This window comes from Phallusia mammillata, chromosome 5 (genome assembly GCF_965637545.1).
Source record: "Phallusia mammillata chromosome 5, kaPhaMamm4.hap1.1, whole genome shotgun sequence".
In the NCBI taxonomy this organism is placed as follows: Eukaryota; Metazoa; Chordata; class Ascidiacea; order Phlebobranchia; family Ascidiidae; genus Phallusia; species Phallusia mammillata.
The window spans coordinates 14824826-14842931 of NC_137256.1; the positions used below are offsets into that span (position 1 = coordinate 14824826).

Sequence of the window (18106 nt, forward strand, 5' to 3'; positions counted from 1 at the left end):
GTGTTCAATGATTTGTTGGTGTTATTTTAATATCGTACCCAAATTAAGGCCAACTTGTTGTGTTGGTTACATGTGTTCAAACATTTGTTGGTATTAACGCTGTCTTATCTACATGACATAATCATGGCATCGTTAAAAAAGCATCTTTTGGGTAAATATTTATACATTTTCACTTTGATGTAGACTCTTTCAGTAAAAGTGATTCATCAGACAGGAACGAAAAACCTTTATTTTCAACCAGTAATCTCTATGGTAGCTTGTTTGATACAACCTCATCTTTCATATGGTAGCTGGTTTAATTTTATTTCAGTAACTCGCAACACATTGCATTTTCAGCTGTACAATGTTGTTTCACCTTTTTTGTTTTTCAGTCTGTTTACTTGATGACCCCTTTTTAGTGTACTCATTGTAAATGCCGTTTTTTGCTTGATAAATCAATCTTCTAATTATTTATCCTCTTCACATTCATTTCTTCTTTCATATAACTGTGGCACCCAATATGAGTATGTTATTGTGTGGAAATTGGGTTTATGAGGTGCTTCATTTTTTTTTCATAAATAAAATGTTGCCCTTAATTGTGCATTTGTTATTTTATCATTTTAAGTACTAGTCTTAACTGGTTTAAAATCACAAAGGGCTTGATGTAAACAAAAACGGTTTTCACGGGTCAACTCTAAACTACATCTAGTAAACGCATAAAAAATATCTTTAGAATCTAACCACCACATGATAAATGAGAGACGTACATCATAAGCGAACGAAGGGCATGACCGCTTTAAAATGATTTTTCGCGCTGACGACCCTTGTAGCATATACAGGCTCCAGATCACAAGCGGTTTAAGTTAAATGGAAACGGTTTTTACAGGTCAACTCTAAAATACATCTAGTAAACACATACCAAATATGTTTAGAATCTAACCACCACATGATAAATGAGAGGCGTACATCATAAGCAAACGAAGGGCATGACCGCTTTAAAATAATCTTATGTGCTGACGACCTTTGTAGCATATACAGGCTCCATATCACAAACGGTTTAGAGTAAACAAAAACGGTTTTCACAGGTCAACTCTAAAATACTTTGAGTAAACGCATAAAAAATATCTTTAGAATCTAACCACCACATGATAAATGAGAGGCGTACATCATAGCGAACGAAGGGCATGACCGCTTTAAAATGATTTTTCGGGCTGACGACCCTTGTAGCATATACAGGCTCCAGATCACAAGCGGATTAAGTTAAATGGAAACGGTTTTTACAGGTCAACTCTAAAATACATCTAGTAAACACATACCAAATATCTTTAGAATCTAACCACCACATGATAAATGAGAGGCGTACATCATAGCGAACGAAGGGCATGACCGCTTTAAAATGATTTTTTGCGCCGACGAGCCTTGTAGCATATACAGGCTCCAGATCACAAACGGTTAAAGGTAAATGAAAATGGTTTTCACAGGTCAACTCTAAAATACATTGAGTAAACACATACCAAATATCTTTATCTTCTAAGAAGAACATCAAAAACAAGAGGCGTACATCATATGCGAGCGCAAGGCACGACCGCTAGTGCTGTCGATTTCATGTAGGCCTATAGCATGTAAATTTCTTTCAGCGTGTAGAATACAATCTCAACGTATATGATGACGAGCGCCTCTTGATTTTAGGGTAATGATAATGATTGATTGATATTTTGCACGCGTTCACTCGACGTAGGTCTAGTTTGAAGTTAACCTGTGAAAACCGCTTTCAATACTTTATGTCGTTTGTATTCTGGAGCCTGTACATGCTGCTGGGTCGACAGTGCATGAAATTATTTTGAAGCGGTCATCCCCTTTGTTCGCTTGTACGCCTCTCATTTATCATGTGGTGGTTAGATTCTAAAGATATTATGTATGCGTTTACTAGATGTATTTTAGAGTTGACCTATGAAAACCGTTTTTGATTACCTTAAACCGTTTGTGATCTGGAGCCTGTATATGCTGCAAGGGTCGTCTGCGCATAAAATTATTTCAAAGCGGTCATGCCCTTCGTTCGCTTATGATGTACGCCTCTCATTTATGATGTGGTGGGTAGATTCTAAAGATATTTTGTATGTGTTTACTCAATGTATTTTAGAGTTGACCTGTGAAAACCGTTTTTGTTTATCTTTAACCGTTTGTGATCTGGAGCCTGTATATTCTACAAGGGTTGTCAGCGCAAAAAAAAAACATTTTAAAGCGGCCATGCCCCTCGTTCGCCTATGATATACACCTCTCATTTATGATATGGTGGTTAGATTCTAAAGATATTTTGTATGCCTTTACTAGTTGTATTTTAGAGTTGATCTGTGAAAACCGTTTTTGTTTATCTTTAACTGTTTGTGATCTGGAGCCTGTATATGCTGCAAAGGTCGTCAGCGCCTAAAATTATTTCAAAGCGGTCATGCCCTTCGTTCGCTTATGATGTACGCCTCTCATTTATCATATGGTGGTTAGATTCTAAAGATATTTGGTATGTGTTTACTGGGTGTATTTTAGAGTTGACCTGTAAAAACCGTTTTCATTTATCTTAATCCGTTTGTGATCTGGAGCATGTATATTCTACAAGGGTCGTCAGCGCGAAAAATCATTTTAAAGCGGTCATGCCCTTCGTTCGCTTATGATGTACGCCTCTCATTTATCATGTGGTGGTTAGATTCTAAAGATATTTTTTATGCGTTTACTAGATGTAGTTTAGAGTTGACCTGTGAAAACCGTTTTTATTTACATCAAGCCCTTTGTGATTTTAAACCAGTTAAGACCAGTACTTAACATGATAAAATAACAAATGCACAGTTAAGGGCAACATTTTATTTATGAAAAAAATGGAAAAAAAGCACCTCATCAACCCAATTTCCACACCCACACAGTAGCATACTCATATTGGGTGCCACAGTTATATGAAAGAAGAAATAAATGTGAAGAGGATAAATAACTAGAAGATTGATTTATCAAGCAAAAAACGGCATTTACAATGAGTACACTAAAAAGGGGTCATCAAGTAAACAGACTGAAAAACAAAAAAGGTGAAACAACATTGTACAGCTGAAAATGCAATGTGTTGCAAGTTACTGAAATAAAATTAAACCAGCTACCATGTGAAAGATGAGGTTGTATCAAACAATCCTGGCAAACAAGCTATCATAGCGATTACTGGTCAAAAATAATAGTTTTTCATTCTTGTCTAATGAATCACTTTTACTGAAAGAGTCTACCTCAAAGTGAAAATGTATAAATATTTACCCATAAGATGCTTTTTTAACAACGCCATGATTATGTCATGTAGATAAGACAGCTTTAATACCAACAAATGTTTGAACACATGTAACCAACACAACAAGTTGGCCTTAATTTGGGTACGATATTAAAATAACACCAACAAATCATTGAACACATCTAACACAACAAGTTTGCTTCAAATTGGGCACAAGAATTGTTAAATAAACCTGCCTTCGAGTAGTACAGCGGCAAAAAACACACATATTTCGATTTGATTCATGTAAAACTGAAGTGTGTGGTGAATATCTTAAAATAAAATGTTCCCCTGCAAGTGAGGCAAGAAGCATTTGGTATGCATCAATGATTTAGCTGACACTTCAGTGAGCTCATTTCACCCACACCATTCTTCCACAATCAATTACTTTCTTCCATGTTGTCCAAGGCAATCTTAAATTACCTTTGGAATGATTCTGCTACTTTGTTCTGCTTCTATTCAGTTTTCCACATGTTGAACTGCAACAAAAAATAAAAGAAAAAGTGTATGCAACATTTAATTTGACAAGTAGGAGTTTACACAAAAATGCTTGAGTTAGGCCAGTAGAAATGAAAGCCAATGTTTTACAAAACCAGAATCACACTAGAGATGAGCTACCATATTTTTAAACATGCCTAAAAAAATAACAAATTGCCATCTCCTAAAATAATAGAAACAGTTGAGAATGACAAGCATATCATGACAATTGATAACCACTTACCATGTATCATTGCTTTTTAAATCCAATGTCCCAAGTCCTTCATTTGATAGTGTGCTATGCCTTAGTTTGCTTCATGAAGCACTAGAAATGCTTCCCCCACCCTGAACTGTCACTTTTCATTACTCCATTTGTTATCAGAACATGGATGCCTATTAGATACAACAACTTGGGCCCATTTTGTATTTTACAGTTTACAATCGAGGAGAATCTGGTTCTGCTGCTATTTCACTGCTTAAAATGCGTTTGCTTTTGTCATAACAGTTCACATTTAACTGCCAATTTCATGTAAAACCCATTTCACCTGCGATTATTTCCAATAAAAATTTAATATTTTTCAATAAAAAATAAATTTATTGCTTCACTACCCTTGCCAATAAAATCGGGCTGTGTTATAACACATGTTCTAAAATTATAACACCGCCCGATAAGAAACGGGGATTTTTTCATAACACAAGCGCTTTTAATCGGGCACTTGTTGACGAATCGGGTGGTATGTACGGAACCAAGCTGTTTCGGCGCCATGCGCATTTCCGTTCCGGTTGGAACGCACTGGAACAAACTTTGAGCCCGAAAAGGCGAGTGACTCTATGCCTCGCTGTTCTTCCCTCATTGCTTAGTTTTTGGGATTCACTTAATGACACTTTTCCTTATACAACTACTATATCTCGAATGTTTGTCAATATACCTTTCTTTGAACCAAGTTTAACCCATCTTTCTTCTTTTCTTCTTCTAAAGAGTAATTGTATCCATACCACTTCCCTTTGACACTAAAACTTCTTAATTTGTTTTTGCTAGCTTTTCCTAAAAACATAGTATCCTAAAAATTCCTTAATTATCTTTAACAAAAGCTACACCGCCTCCACCCGTTTTTGGCAATATTCCGCACAATTTTGGTGTAGCCATTCCATAAAAATAATAGAAATCCATCGCATATTTTAATTCCTTACACTAAATATCCTGTAAATCTTCGCTCTAGTAATGTTTCTCAACATCGAATCGCTGTATCGTCTGTCGCCTGCTATAGGTTCGCCTGCTAGTCCGTTTTAAATGCAAGAAATACCCCTAAAGTACTTGTAGTTTTTAAACCTACACAAATTTCGTCTATTCTTTTACGTCCCTCAATTCGTGTTTTTTTGGTTAAGCGGTTATTTTTTTTGAAATGCAAAGGTTTCAAAGCGCCTGACTTCAGGTCATAACAAATTCCAAAACGTAGTCGACTGAAGTCAGAATCAGATAATTAGGCTCTCATCTGAGTAAAGCAAACCAATATTGCAAAATAAGAATTGCGTGATGGCACTGCTGCAATAGCACGCCAGCTCCAACGCTTTGAGAACATGCAATTAGAAAAGATTTCTTCATTTCTTACGACGAAATCAACCATCAACACCAGGGTAACATACTCGAACTGTTTCGTGTTTCATCGAAAACTACTATGACACAACGCAATCTACTTCAACCCTGCTTGAACTCACTCTATACCCTTGGTAACATCACCAGTGATATAACACCTTATCCAAAGGTGCCTTAAGTTTCGTCTGGGATATGGAACAACAGTGATATGGAAATCTTCAACATTTTACTTGACTTGAGTTTTACCATTTGTCCGCTTGTATTACAGCAGACCACACTTTGTTCAATTTTTCAAATGACGACATTCTCGCCAATGCTTCTGCAGGGATCAACTCTCTTGAAGGTGTCGTGGACACTGGTTTCGATGACGTCAAGTCAGTTGTTGACAACACTATTGATGACGCCACTGGTATCCTTGGAAAGCCACTTTTGAGGATTGCTATCATTGGAGGTTCTGCTTTTGGAGCCTTTCTCCTCATACTGGGAGGCTGTTATACATGGAATCGATTTCGCCTCCACAAAGACAATCAGACTTATTCCAAAGGACTTGCTCTTTGAGCAATTCCTCTCTGGGCGGGTGTGATGTTGCGTAATGCAACATGGTGCCATTTGCTAAACATGGTGTTGAAATAACACAGACATTCAATCATTTCCGTCATGCCTCAAATAGCAGGCAAACTGCAGAAGGATGTGATATTGCTCGGTTTGCTCAGATGGGACAGGAAACGTTTAGGCTTGCGTTGTTAAAAGAAACAAACCATGCATTTCAAAAACGAATAACTGACGCATTCTTTATCGCAACTATCGTAACTTTATTCGCGTGTATTCTCTTTTTATTGTGTAAAGTTAGAAGCGTATTACGCAAACTGGCAACCGGATATAAAGGCCGCGCCCAGTTGCGTCAGTATATATAAGCCTCGCCCAACTGCGTCGAGTTTATGTCTTATGATTATGTTTTTGAGTTTGTAAATCTTTGTTATTGTATAATCTTACATTGCATCCAATAAAATCAAGAGGTGGTGTGGTAAAGGTTGTAAGTATTTAGGGGCACTGCCCTGCTAAATAGTTTAACTCTAATTTAAACTAGCAGTAGTGCACAGAGATCGTAAGCGTTAGAGTGAATTCGATCACCCCTGATTGAATATAAAATTAGATTTTAGTTTGTGACGACAGTTTAGGACTTGAGACAGATAATTCAGTCTCAATAGGCTAACTGAAGCGTTAACAGCCCTAAAGGACCGTGAACCTCAGTTTGAGAACCGCTGCGATAACCTTTTTTGCGATCCAGTCACTTTTATTCCGGAATAAATTTAGAATATTCGGAAGTCACACGAGCGGTGACACGAGAAAACGTTAGACAAGATACTCTGATCATTGTCAATTGAGTCTGTGTAGGCTTTTTGTATTTCTGTTTGGTTAAGTTTATTAGGCTAAGCTCACTACTCTCACTATCTTTGAAACAATTAGCACTAACACCAAGGGTCGCCCACCTTTATCACTCTGAAAACCATTCGGACCAATTTCACACACACAAAAAAACAAACAATGAGAGCCACAAAAATCCTTAAATTTGAAATAAAATGCCTCTGCACAAGCGTTTTTATGTCTCACGACATTCGACTTTTTGTTGTTAGTGAGTTCCTTGCATATTAGGTACACAGGTAAAGCAAATGAAAAATGCTGTGTTTTCTTGAGACGCGGATTTTATTTGTGTATTTAACGCGTATTGTTAGTCAACTAGTAACAAACAGGTTTTGTTACGCGCGCACACACACTGCAAAACGAAATAGCAGTGATGGGGAGACTCGAGTCAGTGACTCGACTCGAGTCACCTTTTTAAAAGACTTGACTTGACTCGAGTCTCAGTTGCGAAAAGACTCGACTTGACTTGGACTCGTCTTAGTAGAGACTCGACTCGGACTCGGACTCGTTATTTCACCAACAAAACGGAAATTTCTTATAATTGATAACCTGTTCAGTTGGCTTCAACCAAACAACAGCAGCAATTTACTGTGCTATGCAAAGTTTTTTTTGCTTAATTTTAACGTAACGAAGTCGCTGCTACATGCACAAACTTTGTTACGCTGGCATTAAGCGTTGTACTTATTGCTTGGGTTAAGGTAATCGAATGCAGTACATGCCAAGGCCAAGTATTCGCTTTTATTATATTACTAAACAAACGCTCTAGCGCAGGCAGTAAAATGTGAATTTTGAATTTTTGGTTTTGAAAAACTCCTTTGAACAGTTTGACGTTCTTTTCCACGCTGTTTAATGAGTGTCAATTAAAGTTGACCCTACTCTAAGAAAGGGACGTTGATGGGATATGTTCACTGTAATGAAGCGGTGTCCATTTTTAAGGTAAAAAAGTCGCGATGAACCATTCAAATAGATTAACTATCTAAACCTTTAACCTTTCCTTGCAAAAACTTTTTGGGACTTGCCTTGACTCGAACCGCTAATGACTTGACTCGACTTGAGACTCGAACCTCATTTGACTTGACTCGACTTGCGACTCGAACCCCTTGTGACTCGACTTGGGACTCGAACCTCTACTGACTTGACTTGAGACTCGACTGATAGGACTCGTTACCCAACCGTGCGAAATAGTAACCTTGTTTGTTAACCTGCGCGCCGCCAGTTTAGGCTACCTCTTTACTTTTCATGGTAGAGGCAGTTGTAGCTAACTACTAGAAACTTTCTCCGTTGGTACATTAATTCCATAGTATTTTTTTCTTAAATTCCTGACTTTTAAGTACATATTAACATTTCTCCCTGACGCAGATTTAAACACTAAATTCCCTGACATGCCAGGGAAAATCCTGACGTATGTCAACCCTAATATACTATGCTATATAGCAGTGGTTCCCAACCTTTTTTTAACGCGACCCAAATACTTACCAAAATTTAGTTTTGTGGTTTCTCGCGATCCATGGATATGCTACTTTAGTTGCATTTTTGTCTGTAAGTTGGGAAAGCTTCTTGAAAATTACTACGCCAGTTTAGCAAATCAAAATCGAGGCATTATTAGCCAGACAACGCTCTACTGTGAGCTAACACATCACTTTATGACGCACAAACAGTTTTAACCATTATCTCGACAACTTGTGATGAAGTTATTATTGGGCAACAATTTAAAGCCCTGGGTAATAAAAAAGTAACGCTACGAGGCGTCAAAAAGTAGATGCTGTAATTGTCACTCAAACAAGCGACCCAACAGAATGTTCAGGCGACCCAACTTTGGGTCGCGACCCATATGTTGGGAACCACTGCTATATAGTATATAGTCTATCTATACACTTAAAGAAAAATGATGTGGCAAATTTAAGGAAATTAATGGACTCGGATAGTTTTAAAAAAATGTATTTAAATTTGTATTGAACGTATTTCATCAATATTGACTTTGTTCATAACGTGGTGTTATTAAATTGCATTTTACTGTGATTATCGAATTAGGTTCACTTTTTTGACAACAAAATATTAAAATAGACTAAAAGAAAAGACAATGTTGCAAGTTTAGGAAAAATAATGGGCTCGGATAGTATTCAATAATCGTATTTCGTAGCTCTATACAGGGAGTCGAACCGCTTGTCATACGGGTTCAGGTTCGGTTCGGGTTCACTTCATTTTGTTTTTAAGGGTTTGGGTTCGGTTCAGGTTTTTAAAAATGATTATTTTCGGGTTCGGGTTTTGTTCCGGTTTGGGCAAATTATCCGGTCCGAACCGGTTTGCGGTTTTAAACCGGTTCAAATTTTCATTCGTTTCAATTTAATTCTACCTATCATCTTCCTGGCCTTATCAAACCCCACAAGATTTTTGACCGTGCACTGTTTTTTTTGACACGCCCTATAAGTGTTATCTCGCGTATTCTTAAGTGCGCTGTTTTGAAAAAAAATCACAAAATATAAAACAGACTGCATTTTTTACTGGTTCAGTTCCGTTTCGGGTCCAACGCAAAATAAAATATGGGGTTCAACTCCGGTTCGCCGATCAGTAAAAACTAGAACAACTCCGATCAGTAAAAACTAGAAAAATATCGCTATAAAATGGCTGAAACAGCACAGCAAAAAATGTTGGCTCACAAACGAGCCATTATTTGTAGTTTTGGCTCATTACATGCCAATATTGTATTCACTGGATTGTGTTGAGCCAAAAATATTTTGTTTGGCTCATGCAAAGCCAGTTTAAATGTGAGCCAATATTTTACCTGTCATATTGGCTCACTTATGAGTCAACCATATGTTAACTTCAATTTAGAATATGTATTGGCTCTCCATGAGTTTTTGTTTTGGATATTATGGCTCAGTGCAAGACAATAACAACTTGTTGGCTCATGTAAAGCCATTGTTGCTGTGAGCCAACATTTTATCTGTAATATTGGCTCACATATGAGCCACTAAGTAACGAACTTCAATCAACAATATTTATTGGCTCTCCATGAGTTTTGTTTTAGGTATTATGGCTCAATGCAAGACAAAAACTGTAATTCACAAATGAGCCGATTAGGTTATGAGTGGAATTACCAATATTTATTGGCTCACCATATGTTGTGGCTCAATTTTAGACAATAATTGATTTTTGGCTCAGTTTGAGGTTGATTCGGCTGGTTGAAGACAGGATAAGCCTTAAGGATAGATGTCTATAAATTAGGCTATTGAATTGTAATGTTGTCTTAAGATTTGTCATAAAATAGGTAGATGAAAATTGTGTTATTTTAGTACACTACTTTTAATCCTAAAACACCACCACCATATACACACATATAACAGCAGAATCTACTGCTACACAACAACATATTAATGCAGATTTATTTTATTTTATTTTGATGGGTTTTGTAAATGATTTAAAAGTATTTATTTTGATAGGTGAAACTAAACACTGTCCAGCAACATAGACAGATTGGGGCTCAAAGCACAACATGTTTTCTGAGTTTTCCAAACTAAACATGCAGGTCGCAGATCGTTCGTCTATGAATGTTGGTTAAAAGTTCAACTGCGATGCGAACGCCGATTCGTTAGATTGCAACGCCAGTTCAGCTAGCAAACAACTTAATAAGCCAGTATTTAAATAGTAACATGTTATATATGTCGGTTCAAAGTTCAACTGCGGTGCGAACGCTGATTCGTATTGCGACGCCCGTGCAGCCAGCGTTCCATTATCTGACTATGGTCGTCTCTGTCATAAGAGATATCAGATATAATTCTCCGATTGTTTCTTTGTAGCAATTCGTTGTGATGTTGCAAACAATGTCTGTAATAGCTGTCTTCTTTTGCGAATTCGTAGAAGCAAATTTTTAACGAAAAGAATTTCGCGTGATGTATCAACGAATTAAGAAATTCACCCGACATTCGGTACTTTGAGCAATTCCATTGATACGCCAATTCCTTTAAAATGCGTGATGAAACAGTTGCTTCAAAGTTTAAACATTACTTCACGTAAAATATAAATCACAAACGGTGTTTGTTACGTTTTGCTTGTCATAAGTGCATTCGAACATCGAGTGACGTAACAATAGCAACTTTGCCGCCTAAACTTTAAGCGGCTTGTCCAGTTCATTATGAATTTGTGGAAGCAGCTAAGATAGAGGAAGTTTACAACGCAGCAGAAACGTTCGGCTTTTCGAAAAGTATTATTTCGGCTATTAAAGGTGTGTATCAGTGTTTTTTCCTTGTACGATAAACTGTGCGTAAAGCTAAGTTTATAACCGACAACGTATTTCAGTTATGAAAATGGAGCTGGAAGACATGGCAGGATTGACGCGTGAAGATGTCAACAGTGAATTTTCGCAATTTATCTTTGACACTAGAAAAAAACTATGGGCTTTTTTTGAAGCGCAAAAATTAACGTAGCTGACACTATGGTAAATATAGATATTTTTTTCAAGATGATACGCTGTATTTGATTGACATTTGACAAGCGTCGACGACGTCGCCTAATGCGGGTATACCGAATGCAAAATGGAAACGCAAGAAAGCTATAACACTTAGCCTAAAGCATATCTCCTAGCAACATTTTCTTGTTGTTTTACTTAGAGGGTTGGTAGATTATTGATAATCACCAATTATTCAAACACCTGGGTTTTACTCCGTGCTTGTTTAGTAGCTGAAACATAAATATTATTTAACATATTTACTAGAATTAGAAACAATACAAACTATACACAAATGAAATTTAGTAGATGTTAACACCTTATTTTATTTAGGCTGAATTTTTACTGGGTCCAAAACATTCGTGGGATGATCAAGCTGAGAGCACCAACACCAGCTTGTTAAGCACAACAGAAACAGAGTATGTTAACAATTAGCATGTTACAATTTAAATTCTCACTTATTGAGTTGTTTTTTCTCATATTTTTAGTGCATTGAGGATTGGGAAGCAGTCAAAGAAACAAATTTGACCCATCTGCTGAGCTTAATCTATGATCTTCTTTAAATTTTGCCAAGACCTATACTATGTCAACACATCCCAACCCACTAGTGGAGGCATCAGCCATTCTGTCAAGTATTTTTGGAAATGGTGTCAATACGTATGTATTAAAAAAACGCAGTGATGGACAGGCGATTTTGCAATCGTATGTTTATTTTATGTGTTAATGGATTCAATGCTACAACAAAAATCACAATCATTTGCAACAAAATAGAATTTGTATCAATGTAATTTGATGTTAAGAAACATTCATGCCATTTCTACTGTTGTTGGCCACTTATTGCATCTTGAATTTGGTTTACCCATTCCATTACCAGCCTTAATTGCTTTAAAGCTTGAGAGTTTTTGCTTCTAAACAGTCCCATTTCCACTGATCAAAAGTTTAATACCTACAGAGAAATAGTTGCCAATTGTTTGTAGTTCTATGTGCTATTGTGAACATGTATATGCGAATTTTTACTGCATAGCATAAGTAGAGACTTCCCATTTTTGAGAGACATTGGGTCATGTCAAACCAGTTGGAATAAGAGAGAGGTGTATGGTCCAACTGATTTGATATGGCTTTGGTCTACCATAAACTGAAAAGTCTTTCCACTTGTGTACTTCTTTAATGAACAGTTCTTTTGATTTTAAAAAGTGCGTTTATCGCAATAAAAAAAAAACTTACCACATAGTGAGCCATTACAGGGGTCTTAAATTGAGCCACAAAATATGCATCATGGTGAGCCAATACTTTTCTTATGCTGAGCCAATACTTTACTCATGGTGAGCCAGTAGGTGTGTTCCAACCTGAGCCGATTTATATATGGCTCAGGTTGGGTACAATAGTGGAAGATTGAGCCAGTATTGATAAAGATACTGAATTTTGGCTCGTAGGTGAGCCTATATTTTTTGCTGTGAGGGGTCGAAATTTTATTAGACGAAGAAGACAAAGAACAAAAAAGTTATCAGTAAGTTTGTTTTGCAACTGCTTAACCTTGACGAAAACAATGAAAAAAACTTTTTTAAATGTGAGGGTCATTATTTTTGGTCACAAATAAGAAAAAGTGGAACATCTTGACTGTACAAATTGCAACATTTATAAGGAATTTCCAGATTTAGATTGTTTAAGTTGGCAAACATTTTTCTGTTGCATGATGCACCATCAGCAATCAACACAAGTACTAAATCCACAGCTAACTTCAATTACTTCCCAAACAATACTGGGAAGCTGCCATGCCTGAAGTTTGTTTGTGGCAAAAAAGCAACAGGCCTGGAAAAATTGAATATAGGATTGATCGGGCATAAAACTGCAATGCATGGGTTGCAGCAACTTGGTTTTGATTGCGACAAAAACCTAAATCTACAAATCCAATCATAGAATCTGAATTTGCATCATACACAATTCATTCTTTCACTAAAATACAAAGATAAACAATAGTTTCAAAAAATTTCGAGATTTCAGAATAAATACCTTTCATTTCATCCACAGAAACTGTTAAAAAGCGTTGTTGTGGTTGAAGTAACTGACATTTTTCTTTAAGATCATTGATAACATGTTGTTGTATTCCTGGTGAAGTTCGATAAACATGTCTGTAGCAATATTGGATAGTAAATTATATTTTCTATATGCTTATGTGATGTATTAACCTGTAGTCATTTAAAGTCCTGGCACTTGGCATGCGAAGAATAACACTGCTGGGAAGTTCATTGTTTGCAGCTTTGCTTTTACTTGCCAAACTCAAACAAAACCTGATTACAAAGCTTTGTTAAGTGGTAATAAATAAATAAAAACATTTCCCATATGTTACAAATATTCTCACTTTATAATTTCTGGGTGATATCTTTCACCACTTGCATTTTTCTTGTTCAGTTTGATTTGTTCCTCCCAAAATATTTTGTGGAAATCATCAACCTCACCTGCTTTAGTTGCTACAAAATGTGTATAAAATGCCTAAAATGTTTGGTCAGCTGTGACATCATAAAAATATGTCATATCACTTTCTACTATCATTTGAAAATCGTTAGACATGTCATTGTCTACACCAACACAATCCTTGTCTTGTTGTAAAAAAGCCTTTACCTCTTCTTCTAGTTCAGAAATTCTATAACATAGTTAATTACTTGTGGTAAACTATCAACTTGTTTTTAAAAAAGTGTTACCTCTTGGTTTTTACTCTTAATGTGCTATGCACTCTTTCTTTCAAACAATGTCCTAATTGCACTTTTTGTAATGTTTACGTGTTTTTCAGATACTTCTGTCTTCTGTTATTGTTATGGTTATCGTTCATATCTAAGGATGAACAGTTGGAAAACTGCGTTAAACCAGTAACAAAAATGAAGCAAGCTGATGAACTGCAGGAAAATGTATTTTAAACAAGGCAAGTTTTAACGTTCTACACAAAAGAGAATATTAAACCTCACCGATTTGCTATAATTTTTACACAGGGAATCAAGCTTGTACTTAGTGGGTCTCCCTGTTTGGTGGTGTTATGTGGGAGAGAACCTACTCCTGTGCTTCCTTGACAAATATTTGATGCTGTTATACTTTCAAGAAGTTGGCTCATGGTTACACTCCTGACACACTACTTTTCAATGTGACTGGCTTTACCTCCCCATCCATAATAACCGGCATTTACTGAAAATTTTGAATTAACAGCAACTAAATATTTGGGTTGATCATGGTCATCTTTGAAGACTAAACAACTTTTTTTTTTTTTTTTCAAAAACTTTTTTTCCCAACCATTTGGGATTTTTGCTCTTTTGAAAGCTGAAAAGTTTTTATAATACAACTGAGGAGTCACTTTTCTTTCTGATGGTGGTTGCCTGACACTTTTTTCACATTTAAAACTTTTCTGGGGCATATTTTGTGTTGAAAGGCTTCCAATCTTCAGCTGGTTGCGGCTGGCTTCTATTAAATAAAGCAACCATTTTTTGTAAAAAAACTCTTGAAAAGTGGATTTGACAAATTCGGGCGCTGTCTTTTTTGTACAGCTCCTTGATGTGTTGATCGCTTCTATACACAAGAATAATTTTTTCAAGGCTATCAACCCATTGGAACTGTGATGAATTTGTATATTTTTTGTTTTGAACATGAAATAATGTGAATTGTGGTGTCCGGTTGTGGCATTGTGGCAGACAGCAAAGCTTAGACATATTTTATGAATAAATTATTACCTAAAAATATAAAGTTGTAGAACTTTTTCGCTCTGTTAGAGCTCATCAGATTGCCTGGCAGGCAATGAAATGGTCAAAAATACACTTACCTTTGCTGCTTTCAGTGATTTGTAGCTATTAAAAACCATAGTTTGGGTTCCATTGAAAATAAAAAATGCTTCTTGTTTTTGGTCGGAATTCTAAAATTCATCGGTGAAAACTTTATGAACCTGACAAATAGGCTCTGGCTAAATTTGCTTTTTATTCACAAAAAATTTCTCTTCCTTGTTGCACAAAACCTATGTGAACAATCTTTTATAGTTTGTTTCTTTTGCAACAGAGATGGAAACATGCGATGACAATTTCGTATCGTTTTGCGCGCTATACGCTTAACCGTTTACATTTTTAAGCAAAAATAACTCATAGAACACAAGCGAACTACAACAAAATGCTGAAAAAACTTCTATGCACTGAACCGTGACGCAGGACGAAGGAAAAGCCCTAAAAGTCCATTGTTACGTCAGAGGTTCCACTCTTGTTTTTAATACTCTTTGCCCAAACTGTATCTATCAAAACAAGTTGTCGCACGAGAATTCATGAAGCATGAAATAGGGCGACTTTGCGCGCTTTAACAACGTGAAAGATATGTTTTTTGTGTTTATTTGGATAAATTTTTATAACGACCAACTATTTTTATTTCTGACTTGTCCCTGGCCGAAGAACAAATAAATGTAAATGTGATGTATCATGATCAGTGACGTCACGAGTTGTTAGGCAGGCGTTTTCTTCGCAACAAGCAGAACTTTTCTCCGTATCGTTTGCTAGCAAATTGGACAAAATAATTTTAACGATAACTAAGATTGATGTTAAAATTTAGTAAATATATCATATTGTACTGGTCAAAATTGTTTTTGGCATGGGGAAAAATGACTATTTAGAATTTGTAAAAAATAAGAGTAGTGTAACGCTTTCTTTTGCGTGCCCCCCTGTTTTCACGCAAGCGTCACACAAGGTGGCATAAGTAAAACGCGGACACCAAGTGAACGACGTTCGTTTTTAATTTGGTCAAATCCGTTTTTTCTGCGAATGAAAACGAATACATATAAAGCGTCATCGAATTACAACACGCAATGAAATTACATACTGTTTGGCCACAGGGGTCTTGGCAATAAATGGTGATTTGTAAACCGAACAAAATCCTGCACAACAATTAACATATACAGGCTTACAGCAAAACTACACATTATTTGACAAATCCAAACTTACCAGCAAAATAGTTCACAGATGAAGCGCAAATCACTTTCACAACAGCAGAAACGACGTAACAAGTAGGCCTACCTATGTATAGGTCGAAGATGGGCAACCTTTTTGCCTGCGCTGGCCAAAATGTAGTGATATATTGCGGATGCGGACCGCAACGATGGTCATGCAATAAGGCTTATTGAATAAGCAGTGCTGGGCAAAGTCAAATACACAATGATTTTGCCTTTGTACGTAACAATGCCTATTAGTGATAAACTAAAAACTATCAACGTTTAATGCAGGGGTCACCAACCTTTTGAAACCCGAGGGCTACCTTAAGATAACCAAATGGATCGAGGCTACCAGTTCAAAAATTGTTATGTGTCATTGTCAAAGTGGCATTGTTTTAATTCGCATGTCATGATTTTCATTCAAACAAAACAGAGCCCAATTTATTTTAAAAATTATTACTATTCTTACTAAAAATGAATCTGTGCGGTCCTTGACACTACCACACCAGGTCGCGACGGGGTTGGTTCCGTTGGGTTGTCGTTATTTCGACAACTCATTACGCTAATTTATTGCATATCTTGAATTACAAAACTTCAGGTTTTGTAAAAAACGGTCGCCGCAGCTTTGTCGTGATTTTATGCTTAATATTTGTGTCGTTTCAAAAAAGCACTCCTGTCAAAGTCAAAAAAGCACTGCTGTCAAGCACTCGTTTTAGTAACTCACACTTTGACTTGGACATCCTATCATCTACACTTGCCCCTCAGTCAAACGCAACTTTTAATTTTAAATGCTTTGTGGGCTAAACAAAAACCCATGGAGCGCCACATGTGGCCCGTGTGTTGGAAACCCCTGATCTACAACATTTTAGCGTACGGCGTTCCAAGTACCACTTTGTTCACAAACTGCCATTAATTACCGCGCGTATGACGTAATAGTCGAATGTCATGATTGTTGCGAAATGCTTTGTTAAGTAATAATTTCCCATGGTTAACGTTGATAAACGTCTTGTATCACTTTTAATACAGTCCGCACAAGGTGCAGCATTTTGTGTAAACTGGAGACGCAACCGGCTATTTCTAGAACCAATCCGCGGGCGACTGGAAATGATGCAACGGTCGACCAGGTGCCAGCGGGCATAGAGCTGGTGACCCCTGGTTTGATGTAACAACTCTTTGGTACAAAAATGGGATTTAACACATACATTCCGTCCGGCCAGACAAAATAAAACACCAATCGCGCGCCGCTCAAAACTTGCTCGCGGGCCGGATGCAGCCTGCGGGCCGTAGGTTGCCCACCTCTGGTATAGGTTAACAAAACAATTTTCCTACTTTTTGTGGATTTCGGCTTTACTCAAGTTACCAGGTAGGAACGCATCATGCAAAAGTATCTTTTACGACGTAGCAAAGAGCCTGTTGAGCGTTTTGTAGCGCAAACCGAAGAGTATAAAATACTTTCTACACGCGCAAACCGATCGAGTATCCTAAAAGTTCTCACAATCCACACTAACACGGTAGTACAGTAACATTGCACACAAAAAAGCACTGTGGCAAAAATACTTGTTTGCGACAAACAAGAAACATTAATCTAATGTCACTTCTGCGTAATAGCGCTTAAGTTTTTTGGTTGTCCCCTTTGAGACCATGCTGCTCCAAAGCCAAAACAAAATGGGTTTTACAAACCTGCACTACAACACTTGTGAAACACAAAATATTAGGTAAACCTACATTTTTTAGGCAAATAGTTTTGACACAAACTAAAGTGCAAACACGGAATCATGTATTAACGGCTTTATTTGCTTTCCGGGAGTTTTGATTAGATCACTTACGATCTTTATGTCTTACATTAACTCGGCCATAACAGCGAGCTTAGCATTGTCAGGGACGCTTTGTAAGTTTAATTTGGGCAAATTTGTAGCGAACTGGCCACATTTTGCGAGCAACTTACCTAAA

The 18106-nt window shown here is 36.9% G+C and overlaps 1 long non-coding RNA gene and 1 pseudogene across 2 annotated transcripts; both read right to left on the minus strand.

The window, feature by feature from the left end:
- Positions 1-2817: 2817 nt before the first annotated feature.
- On the minus strand, positions 2818-4655 carry LOC145230665 (uncharacterized). The gene is made up of 2 exons (XR_013860720.1): positions 3996-4655; positions 2818-3753 (listed from the first exon to the last, which is right to left on the minus strand). It is a non-coding gene; the product is annotated as an uncharacterized LOC145230665 (long non-coding RNA).
- A 4592-nt stretch (positions 4656-9247) lies between these two features.
- On the minus strand, positions 9248-14314 carry LOC145229587 (uncharacterized; annotated as a pseudogene). The gene is made up of 6 exons (XR_013860466.1): positions 14172-14314; positions 13756-13852; positions 13571-13701; positions 13398-13499; positions 13222-13340; positions 9248-13164 (listed from the first exon to the last, which is right to left on the minus strand). The product of XR_013860466.1 is annotated as an uncharacterized LOC145229587 (transcript).
- Positions 14315-18106: the final 3792 nt, after the last annotated feature.